The 9,738-nt window shown below is 47.3% G+C and overlaps 1 long non-coding RNA gene across 1 annotated transcript in view; it reads right to left on the reverse strand.

Moving 5' to 3' along the window:
• The window catches only part of LOC115071631, a 23,898-nt gene extending 18,602 nt beyond the window's left edge, over positions 1-5,296 (reverse strand). Inside the window, exons 1-2 of the long non-coding RNA XR_003850736.1 lie at positions 4,863-5,296; positions 1,995-2,090 (exon numbers count right to left, since the gene is read on the reverse strand). This is a non-coding gene — a long non-coding RNA (uncharacterized LOC115071631). The remainder of the gene's footprint in view (positions 1-1,994; positions 2,091-4,862) is intronic.
• Between the last annotated feature and the right edge of the window lie 4,442 nt (positions 5,297-9,738).

Genomic DNA, 9,738 nt, shown 5'->3' on the forward strand with positions numbered 1-9,738 from the left:
TATATATACTAGTATATTATATAATGTATATATACTATAGTATATGTATATAATGCATATATACTGTAGTATATGTACATAATGTGTATATATATATATACTGTAATACAGATGATGCTGACTGCTTCTGAAACCCTTCTTCTATGATTATTTTTTATTGCTGTTATTATTATTATTTTGTGAGTTGGTATGATGTGTATTTGTGAGTGTCACAGAACACATGTGGAAATCAGAGGACAACTTTACAGAGGACAACTATTTTTAGTCATGGAACCATGTGGCCAGGCAAGAATTTTGAAACACAAATGTACTGGCTGAGAACTTACAAAGATTTGACTATTGTACATGAAGTTTGCATCTCCAACAAACCAGCTGCAAACAGCGAGCCTGGACAGCCTGGAGGCTGCGCTTGCTCTGAGATAGGCAGGTGGGGGGACAAGTGCCACTCCCGGCACTCTGATTACACATGGCTACTCAAGATGGCTCTCTTGAGCCACGAAGCTGGCCCACGTGTCTCATCTGCTGCCAGCTGAGCTCAGGTCTTCAGCACTAGCCCTCCACATGGGTGGTGAAACAGGTGACTATTTGCGTCTTTGGACCCAGGTCAACCAAACAGTTTGGAGGATGTGACCGCGAGAACTGCGTGTGTGCAATGGAATGAGAGGTCTTTAAAAGGACGTCTGGATGCAGAGCCTCCACATTCGGGTGAGGAAATGGAGGTCCAAGGCAGGCAGGCAGGGCAAGATGGTTATTAAACAGAGCTGATCTGCCCAGCATGGGAGCCACTGGACACTTGTGACTCTAGAGCCTTGAAATGTGGCCCAATATGTAAGATATTAAAAGATAAATAATACACCAGGTTCTAAGACCTAATACAAGGAAGAACGTCAAAACAATCATTCTCTATCACTTCGTGTGTCAAAATGATAATTAGTCACAACCTGAAAAATATAAACCACAGTATTATGATTAACCTCTCTTGTTTCTATTTTACTTAGTTGAAGGGGCTACTAAAAATTTCACATTAGTAAAATAATTGGAACAGACTATTACTCGGTAAGAAGTTCAGAATGGAATCTAGGACCAGAGGCCTGCTAAGGAATACCAGACTATGTTAACAGAGCCTCACTTGGATTTCAGTTTCTTTCTTGAAGACAGAGAAAACATGGCTGGAGAGCAGGGAGGTGTCTAAGACAAAAGGCTGTGCTGGTGATGCCTGGGCAAGTACCCAGGGCCCTATGGGCTGTGAAAATGGACGAGACATATGAAGAGCCTGGAGTCCCAGAAGGCTTTCTGTACCACCCAAAAGAAAATTTGACAGGTTCAAATGCTTACAACAAGCCGGTGTTCTGGAAATCAAATGTATCTTTTTTGTGTTTGCTTCTGATATGTTCCCATCACCCTCGGCGGGACCAGCATCACGATTAGCTAAGATTTTAAACTATTTCATTTATTATTTTTATTTTATGCAAATGAGTGTATTGCCAGCATGTTTATAAGTACACTCGTGCCATACAGTGCCTGTGGACATGAGGTCAGATCGCCTGGAACAGGGGTTAAGAATGGTTGTTAGCCACCATGTGGGTGTTGATGCACAGGTCTTCCACAAGAGCAGTCAGTGCTCTTAAGCGCTGAGCCATCTCTCCAGCCCCATTAGCTAAGATTTTAAAATGCAGTATTCAGCTATGTTCTGTTATTATGGGAACAGGAGCTGTCTCTGCGGAGCATGGGAGAGCCAAAGACATTACCTTAGTGGCTGTTGTCTCATCAAGCCACGGAAACTGTCAGTGTTAATGGTGAAGGTTTCCTTTTGAAAAGGTTGGTGAAAACTCCACTAATACAAGTCTACAGGAGCTTTGCCTGGGGTTCACCAGAACAATAGAAATTGGACCTATCTTTAACATGCAGGTGTCCTCTACCCTCCGAGTAGAGATGGAGATGAGAAGTGTGGACAGACAGACCTCCAGCCCCAGTCCAGACTCACCCCAACACACCTGTGTGCTTTCTGTTTGGGAGCGCTGAAGCCGTGCACGTTTTTTTCTCTTCTTTATTTACAGATGAAAGTGACACTCTAGATGGATGCGGCTCACCTGCTCGAAATAAATTACACAAGAGGAAAGTTAAACAAAAATGTACAAGAAGAGCCCCAAACATTGGTATTATAAACATCTTGCAAACTGAAATTCATTTAAAAGCAGTCTCTTTCATTTGCTGGTATGGTAATTTTAAAACACTTATATTTCTTTTGTCAAACAAACGTAAAATCTGGTTGAGTACTTTTTCTGAGCAGGAAAATAAACTAGAGACATTAACTAGCACACTCCACTGTTAGTTCTTAGTACTAACTTAAGGGCACTACGGCTTTAGAAACTCATAATCCCTCAGAATCTAACAATTTCCGTGGTTTTACTAAAGGAAAAAACATTAAATCTTTTATTTAAAAAATGGGGGAGTTAATTTTTTATTTTCCTCTGTATGAGTATTTTCCTTCCATGTATGAAAATGCGCCATTTGCATGCAATGCAAGAAGAGGACGGAAGTAGTTTTTAGGTCCTCTGGAACTGGACTTTCAGATGATTGTTAGCCCCTATGTGGTACTGGGAACCAATCCCAGTCCTCTGCTAGAGCAGGCAGCTCTCTTAATCACTGTGTCACTTCTCCAGCCCCTCAAGATAACACTTAAGTGTTGCGGGCTATGTACAGGCGCCACCCCTCCATCAGAGGACCCTTTCTGTGATCACTGTAGAGTCCCAAGAGGATAAGCATATACAAGCTTCCCGACACATGAGAAGCTGAACTTGTTAAATACAGATAAAATTGTTTTCATTTTGAATGTACAATTTGTTTTGAAACAGCTTTTCACAAAGATGACAGGGATGAAAATGGAGAGGCAGAGGGGAGAGAAATGCATCTCTGATTCCATGGAGACAAGAGCGGTTTCTAGTCAGGCTCACGGTGTCTTCAGACACTGCAGAAGCAGAAACTGAAGGTGTGAGCTAACTGCTGCTAAAGACAGGCCCAGGAGCTTTAAACCCCAGAGGCAGCTTTCTCCAACCACTGTTCTTACAGTGGCCCAGAGATCTGCCGGGCTGGTCTGCTTATGGAGACCTCACTGCCCTTTTCTTTCAGTCTCTCTCTCCCTCTCCTCTCTCTCCCTCTCCTCTCTCTCTCTCCTCTCTCCTCTTCTCTCTCTCTCTCTCTCTCTCTCTCTCTCTCTCTCTCTCTCTCTCTCTCCTCTCTCTCCCTGAGCTTCCTGGGTTATTTTACCAGCTCATTTGGATACAAATTCCTGTGGAGAGCCGTAGGCCCCCACCCCAGGAAATAGCAAGACCTGATTCCTGGCAAAGCTGTTTTCCAGACATCAAGGCTGGCTTGGTTTGAGATTAACCAGATGACCATACTTGAAAGCCTCACACAAACATGTTGTTCTAACGCGGGCACTTACCGCTTGAGAGACTCCCTCATTTCTCATGGAACTGCCTAAGAAACTTTGGTATTACTTTGTAATCATGCAAGTGTAACCTCTTGATTTATAACTTGCTATAAAATTGTGGTGTTACTATGGAATTTACTCTGTGATCAATTGGTGTGGTGTTATTATGACAATTGTTCTGTTAATTGAATTGCTCTGCCTCAATGGATTTATCCCTGCCAACTTCCCCCTTTTCCCTCACTATAAAAACTTTGTGTAGATGTTCAATAAACGAGACTTGATCAGAAAGCCTGTCTTGTCTCCATTCTTCGCATCACTTGTCCCTTTCAGTCCCCTCTCCTCTCTCCAGGTACCCACATTGACTGTCCTGCGGGTCGGGACAAATTCCAAATATGGAGATTTCTAATATCAACCACCAAGTCACTGATCTAAATTTTAGAGTTGATAAAATGATAAATTTAGGTCTTAAAAGAACTACAATCTCTGACATTCCTGGGTTATTCCAAACAATGAAAATACTGGTGAAGTCTTGGAGGACAAAGTGAGGTAACCACATATTTCCTTAGACTGCACAGCAGTCCTTAGGAAGCTCTCTCTGGAGTACCTGCCTCACTAGGGGGCTTGTGTTCCAAAAAACAGAATTTTCATCCACGAAGACAGATTCCCAAAGTAACTCCCCGCTTGCTGCACAGGCTTAGTTGGATCCATCACAGAGCCCCCAGGGCAAAGACATAAGCACCTAACCCACGGGCATGCACCCTTTGCACAGTTCTCAATGCAGGGAACCAAAGCAAGACACCAGGTTCAAACATGTCTTTTAAAAAGTCCTTTCAGATAAAAGGCTGGATTCTAGAGAACTACAAAGCACCAGTGCACTCATTTAGGAAGCGCCAACGGACAACTTACTTCCATGTTCCTAGAAAAAAAAAGTACTTCCCAAGTTAGCTTTCTTAGTCACAGCATGCTCCCTCTGTCACATACTAAGATCAGGAGTTAGAAAGAGAATATGTCACCACAGAGCAACTGCACTTTCCCTGCGAAGGGAAACCAGCTCAGGTGTCTGTGAGCATGTCCTCTCTGGGATCAGCAGTCAGAGTGCAGGGTCAGGTCAGGACCCAGATCAGCCTAGGGGGATGAAGGAGAACCTGGGTCACACTTCTAGGGAGCCCACAAGAAAGTGGGAGTTGTGAAAGCGCCAAAGCATCTCTGCAGCCTTAGTCTGATACCTGGAGGGTAGCACTGGATCCTAAGGGTCAATGAGGAAGTGTGGGATTCCTGGGGATGGAGGGCATCCTCCAACCAATCCTGCACAGGTCTCTGCAGACCAGGTGCTCTGCCTTCCAGTGCTGGGACTGGGGCAGGGAGCCCAGGAGACTGCAGGACTCTTTGGGAATGGGGCTTGGTGGGAAGGGGATGCAGGTGCACTCACCTGCCCCAGGAGCAGCAGGAGCAGCAGGAGCAGCAGGATCAGCCACAGCCACAACAACAGCAGCAGCAGCTCATAAGCAGCTCCCTCATCCGGGTTCAGTGTGGGGTCTCCATCCCAAGCGCGCAAGGCAACACCGGGTGGACCCCGTGCAGATTCCGAGTGCTGTGCCTGTTCACTCAGCCAGGCCCAAAGATCTGACCCCAGCCCTAAAGCTCATCACAGCCTAGCGATGGCCTTCGCCCTCAGCTCCGGTGGGCCCTAACTCAGAGGAGGAGCCGGGACCCTCGCCAGGTCCTTTCCTCATCCTGTCCCTCCCCCAGTTCCGCCCCTAGCCCAGTGTTGCTCCACCTCCCATTTGCCCCTTGCCACGGCCCGTGTCAAGCCCCGTTTCACCCCTGGAGCAGTCCCACCCCTGGACCCATCTCACGCCACGCCTCCTCTCGCCCCTCGCCCTGGCCCGCCCCTCGGGAGGCCCCGCCCCTCGCCGTGTCCAGTCCCTCCCACCGTCCCTTCCCGTGCCTCTGCGCTCCCCAACGCTGGTCCTGGGACAAGCATCCTCACAACATCAGCCCGGTCCGTGCCCTAGTTTACACATTCCAGCCCCTCGCCTGATCCAGTGCAAAGCCCAGTCTCGCCTTTCCTGTTGTCTGTCCTCCGACTGGCCCCGCCCCGCCCCTTGCTGGATCCTCCCCTTGCCAGCCCTGTTCCCTTTGACCATCTTGGACCTTTATTTCTTCTCAGACTTCACTGCTGGCCGGCCTCCCCACAAGCTGCCAGTCCACACATTTGTGAGGGCTGGAGCCAAGCTGATGCTCAGCGGGCAAAGGACACCAACACCACCCAGCCTGAGGTAAGGCATCTTGGGCTCTAATTAGTGGGACCCCAGAGAAACTTCCATGGAAAATGCAAAGGCTGCAGCCTCTGGTGTCCTCCTCACTAATACAAAAGAACCCTGAGAAAGCACTGGCTGTCCAGGGTGGGGGCTGCCTCAGGAGCGCCTGGAGGTGCATTGGGGTGAGGGAAGAAGAAGAACAAAACTCCACTGCGGTTTCACCGGAGAAATCAAGACCATGTTAAACACAAAGCAGGAACCTCACCATGGCAAAGCTGGGTCCCAGTTAGGGCCTGAAGCACCTCCCAGATGATCAGGTGTCATATGCATGAGGCCTGCTGAGATGCCTCCAGTGCCCAACTGCAGGCAGGACAGCCTGGGGAAGGGTAGACTGTCATCAGCAGACTACAGATCTAGGAGAAGAAATGAAGGCATTTTAAACTTTTTACTCAGACAGAACTGCAAACCCCAAATCAGAAGAGTATGAACAGTAGAAAACACACCCTTCCCCCCTCTGTGTGCTGTCTCCACATTAGTTTGTTCCTAAGAGTTTAATCCTGTGCTCTCTGATGCCACAACCTGCTGTATCTGGGGACCTCTGTCTTCATCTGTTGTCTGTCACCTACCTATCATCTCTCTGTGCATCTGTCCCTGTCTACCTATTGGGGGACCCTCTTGAGGAAGTAGGTGTGGACCTAAGATCTGCAGCTTGGGGTCTGGAAGCTTGGCTTCTGACCCCTTCCACAAATGCTCACCCCTGCTCCACCTGGACAGCCAGTGAGCTCAGAGCCACCTGCCCCTTTGTAAGTCACAGCAACAAGCCGTGCCTTCCACCCCAGTGGGTCCCAATGAGAATTAGTGGACCTGACACACATGAACAGCTGTGAGGTTCTGCACTCTAAAATCACTGCTGGGTGTTCTGGGTCAAAGATGGATGAGATGATACCAGGGCTCTTCCCCACAGTGCTTCATCCACAGCAATGGAGCAATGTGATGATGTGCTGGGATAGTTATGACAATGGGATGATACAGGCAGGAGGAGACGAGAGGGGCTTCTCCTTCCTGAGAAGATCCTAGAGGCGTGAAAAATCCCAATGAGACTGGTCACCATGGGAGGTCAGGGTCCATTAGAGAGAATCGTGGGCAGAGGTGTCCTGAGGAACATGGCACCCACTGTGGAGCTCAGAAGGCTGAGAGCAGAGGCCCTGACACAAAGGGAACAGAGTCACTGCTGTCTAGAGTACAGTTGGCTCACCTCAGAGAGGACACCCACAGAGGCTCCCTAGTCTGCTGTTCTGGCCTTGTCTGGAAGTCCCACTGCTAAGGAAGGATGGGGATTGATTTGCCAGTGAGAGGTAACTATCTATCAGGGTGTCTCCATTCTTCCTTCCCATATCAGGGTAAGCAGCGAGAGGTTCCCCTGTGCGTGTAGGTAGGTCTGGGGAATCTCTTAGGAGAGCAGCACACCAGCCACAACCTGACCCTGAACCCAAGTCTCAGTCTTCAGGTCACACTTCAGCATCATATGCCAGGCCCGATCTAACCACACCCTATCAACACGTCCCCCTGCTGATGTCTGGGCACTCAGTCCCTCCCACCTTGACATCCTCTTGGATTTGAGGCAGTGTCCTAGCAACTCCCACCTCTGTGCCTGCTCTTTTTTTCCAAACCAAGGAACTGGATTTTAGTCCTCAATCACAGAGGCATCTTGGGCACTGAAGTAGCTGCATTTTGGGGCAATATTTTTCATATGCTAAGTCACTTAATCCTCTCCACCCCTTAGGATGTGGTCCTAGGTTTCCTTGCCTTTGCTGCAGAGAAGTTCTCTCTCAGTCAGGACTGAGGAAGCTGGGAGCTCAGACGCTTCCTGCCCAGCCAGCACTCTCTGCAGTTGTGCGTCTGCATGGTGCTCATTCAGTGAAACTTCCCAGAACATTAGAAGTCGGTGTGAACATGGAAAGAGGACAGGACTGCTTCTGAGGAGTCCATGATGAGTAAGTCTTCCGTATTGTTAGTCCTGTGTCACTGAGGGAACATGGCCAGAGAAATCCAAGGATCTGTACCTTATGAGCTCTGCCAAGTGGCCTGGCCTCACCTTCTCTCAGGGCACAAAGCTGCTCCTTTGCAGATCTGTTAGGTGATGGTCTAGTAGCTCATTCATTCCATCTTCCTTTAAAATTCTGCAAACCCAAATAAATTCCCCTTTAATGATTAGATGTATAAGCATTTTTACAGTTATTTTAAAAAGCAAAATGAAAACGTAAGTTCATGGGCATGTATTCTTTCAGGTGTTTTGTGTCCTGGAAGATTTTTCTTTCCCCCTCAACTATAGTAGACATTTTGCTGGGTAAAGTATTCTGGGTTGGTGTCTGCTGTCATTTAGAACTTGAAATACCTTGGTTCAGGCTCTACAGGCTTTCATAATTTGCATTGATAAGTCAGCTGTAATTCTCATGGGCGTTCCTTCATATGTGACTTGTTTTTCTTTTGCTGCTTTCAGCATTCTCTCTTTGTTCTGCACATGTAGTGTTTTTACTATGATATGTTGTGCGGAGTTTCTTTTCTGATCCTGTCTATTTGGTGTTCTATGTGCTTCCTGTATTTGTATGGGGATGTCTTTCCTTAGTTTCTGGAAATTCTCTTCTACAATCCTGTTTAAGATCTGGTCAACACCATTAACCTGAAATTCTTCTCCTTACTCTATTCTTATGATCCGTAGATTTGGTCTTTTCATGGTGTCACACATCTCTTGCGTATTCCATTCCTGTGTTTTTTTTTTAATTTTCCATAATCTTTGCTCGCGTGGTCCAGTTCTTCAACTTTATCCTCCAGTGTTGATATTCTGTTTTCCATCTCATTCATTCTAGCAGTGAGGCTTTCCCCTGTTGCTTTAAGGAGGCTTATTGAGTTTTGCACTTCCTTCTTCATTTCTGCCTGAGTTTTCTTCAATGTTTCTCTTTTATGAGTTCATTCAGAAATATATCCCTATCTTCTTTCAGTTCTTTGATTTGTTTGTTCACGTGTTCTTTAAATTCGTTGACTTCTTTCATCATGTTTGTGATTGTTCTTTTAAATTCAGTGTCCTGGGTTATCTCTAGGGGGGTCTCCTTGTGGAACTCTTCTGCAGGACTGGTGGAGTTTGGTGGGAACATAGTGTTTTGGCTTTCCATTTTATTATTCTTTCATCGTGATTTTGGTATGTGAATTTCTTTTGTTGTTTGTGATTCTGATGTGAGAATTAAGTTGAAGTGTGCTTCTGTTTGTATTATTGGTGTGCCTTGGTCCTTTTCTTACTGTTTATGTAAAGTTGGTTGGTCCAGGTTTCAGGTTCTCTCAGGTTTTGTTTTAAAGGGAGCTGATGGCTTCAGATCTGCTACTCAGGAGCACCCACAGAAGTCCAAGTCAGGTTACAGTCAGGTACACTCAGGCTTCCTTCTAAAGTTTGTACCCCTACTAGTGGGAACTCAGAGCAAAATTGGGGAAGTTCCCGGGGGGGGGGCGATTTTGGAACTCTCAGTCGGTCTGCTGAGTTCTCAGCCCCTATGCCAGAAGGAGGCCAGAAACAGGCACTCTTTGGTGGCCTGCTGAGATCACAGCCTCTACACAGATGGAGGTTAGAGCCCACCCTCGCAGGCTGTCTGCTAAGATCTCAGCCTTATCCTACCAAAGCCAGGTCTGCCCTGAGGCCTTGGGAGAAGCCTCATACAATCCCAGTTAGGGGGTTGGGTATGGTGCAATTAGGGGAAACTCACCACCATGTGGAGGCAGGATCTGGGTGTTCTCAGGCAGTCGCTGGTGCTCTCAACCCCTATGCCAGAAGGAGGCCAGAGGGAGGCCAGAACTTAGCACTCTCTGGCAGTCTGCTGACACTACATCAATTGAGGTTGGAACCCACCCTCCCAGGCTGTCTGCTAGGATCTCAGCCTTAGCCTAGGATCTCAGCCTTAGCCTACCAAAGCCAGATGTGCCCTGGGGCCTTCGGAGGGTACAAAATCCCAGGTCATGGGATGGATATGGCTCAATTAGGGGGAAGCTTACCACCAC

The sequence above is a fragment of the Nannospalax galili genome, unplaced genomic scaffold (genome assembly GCF_000622305.1).
Source record: "Nannospalax galili isolate Female #2095 unplaced genomic scaffold, S.galili_v1.0 scaffold3621, whole genome shotgun sequence".
NCBI lineage: Eukaryota > Metazoa > Chordata > Mammalia > Rodentia > Spalacidae > Nannospalax > Nannospalax galili.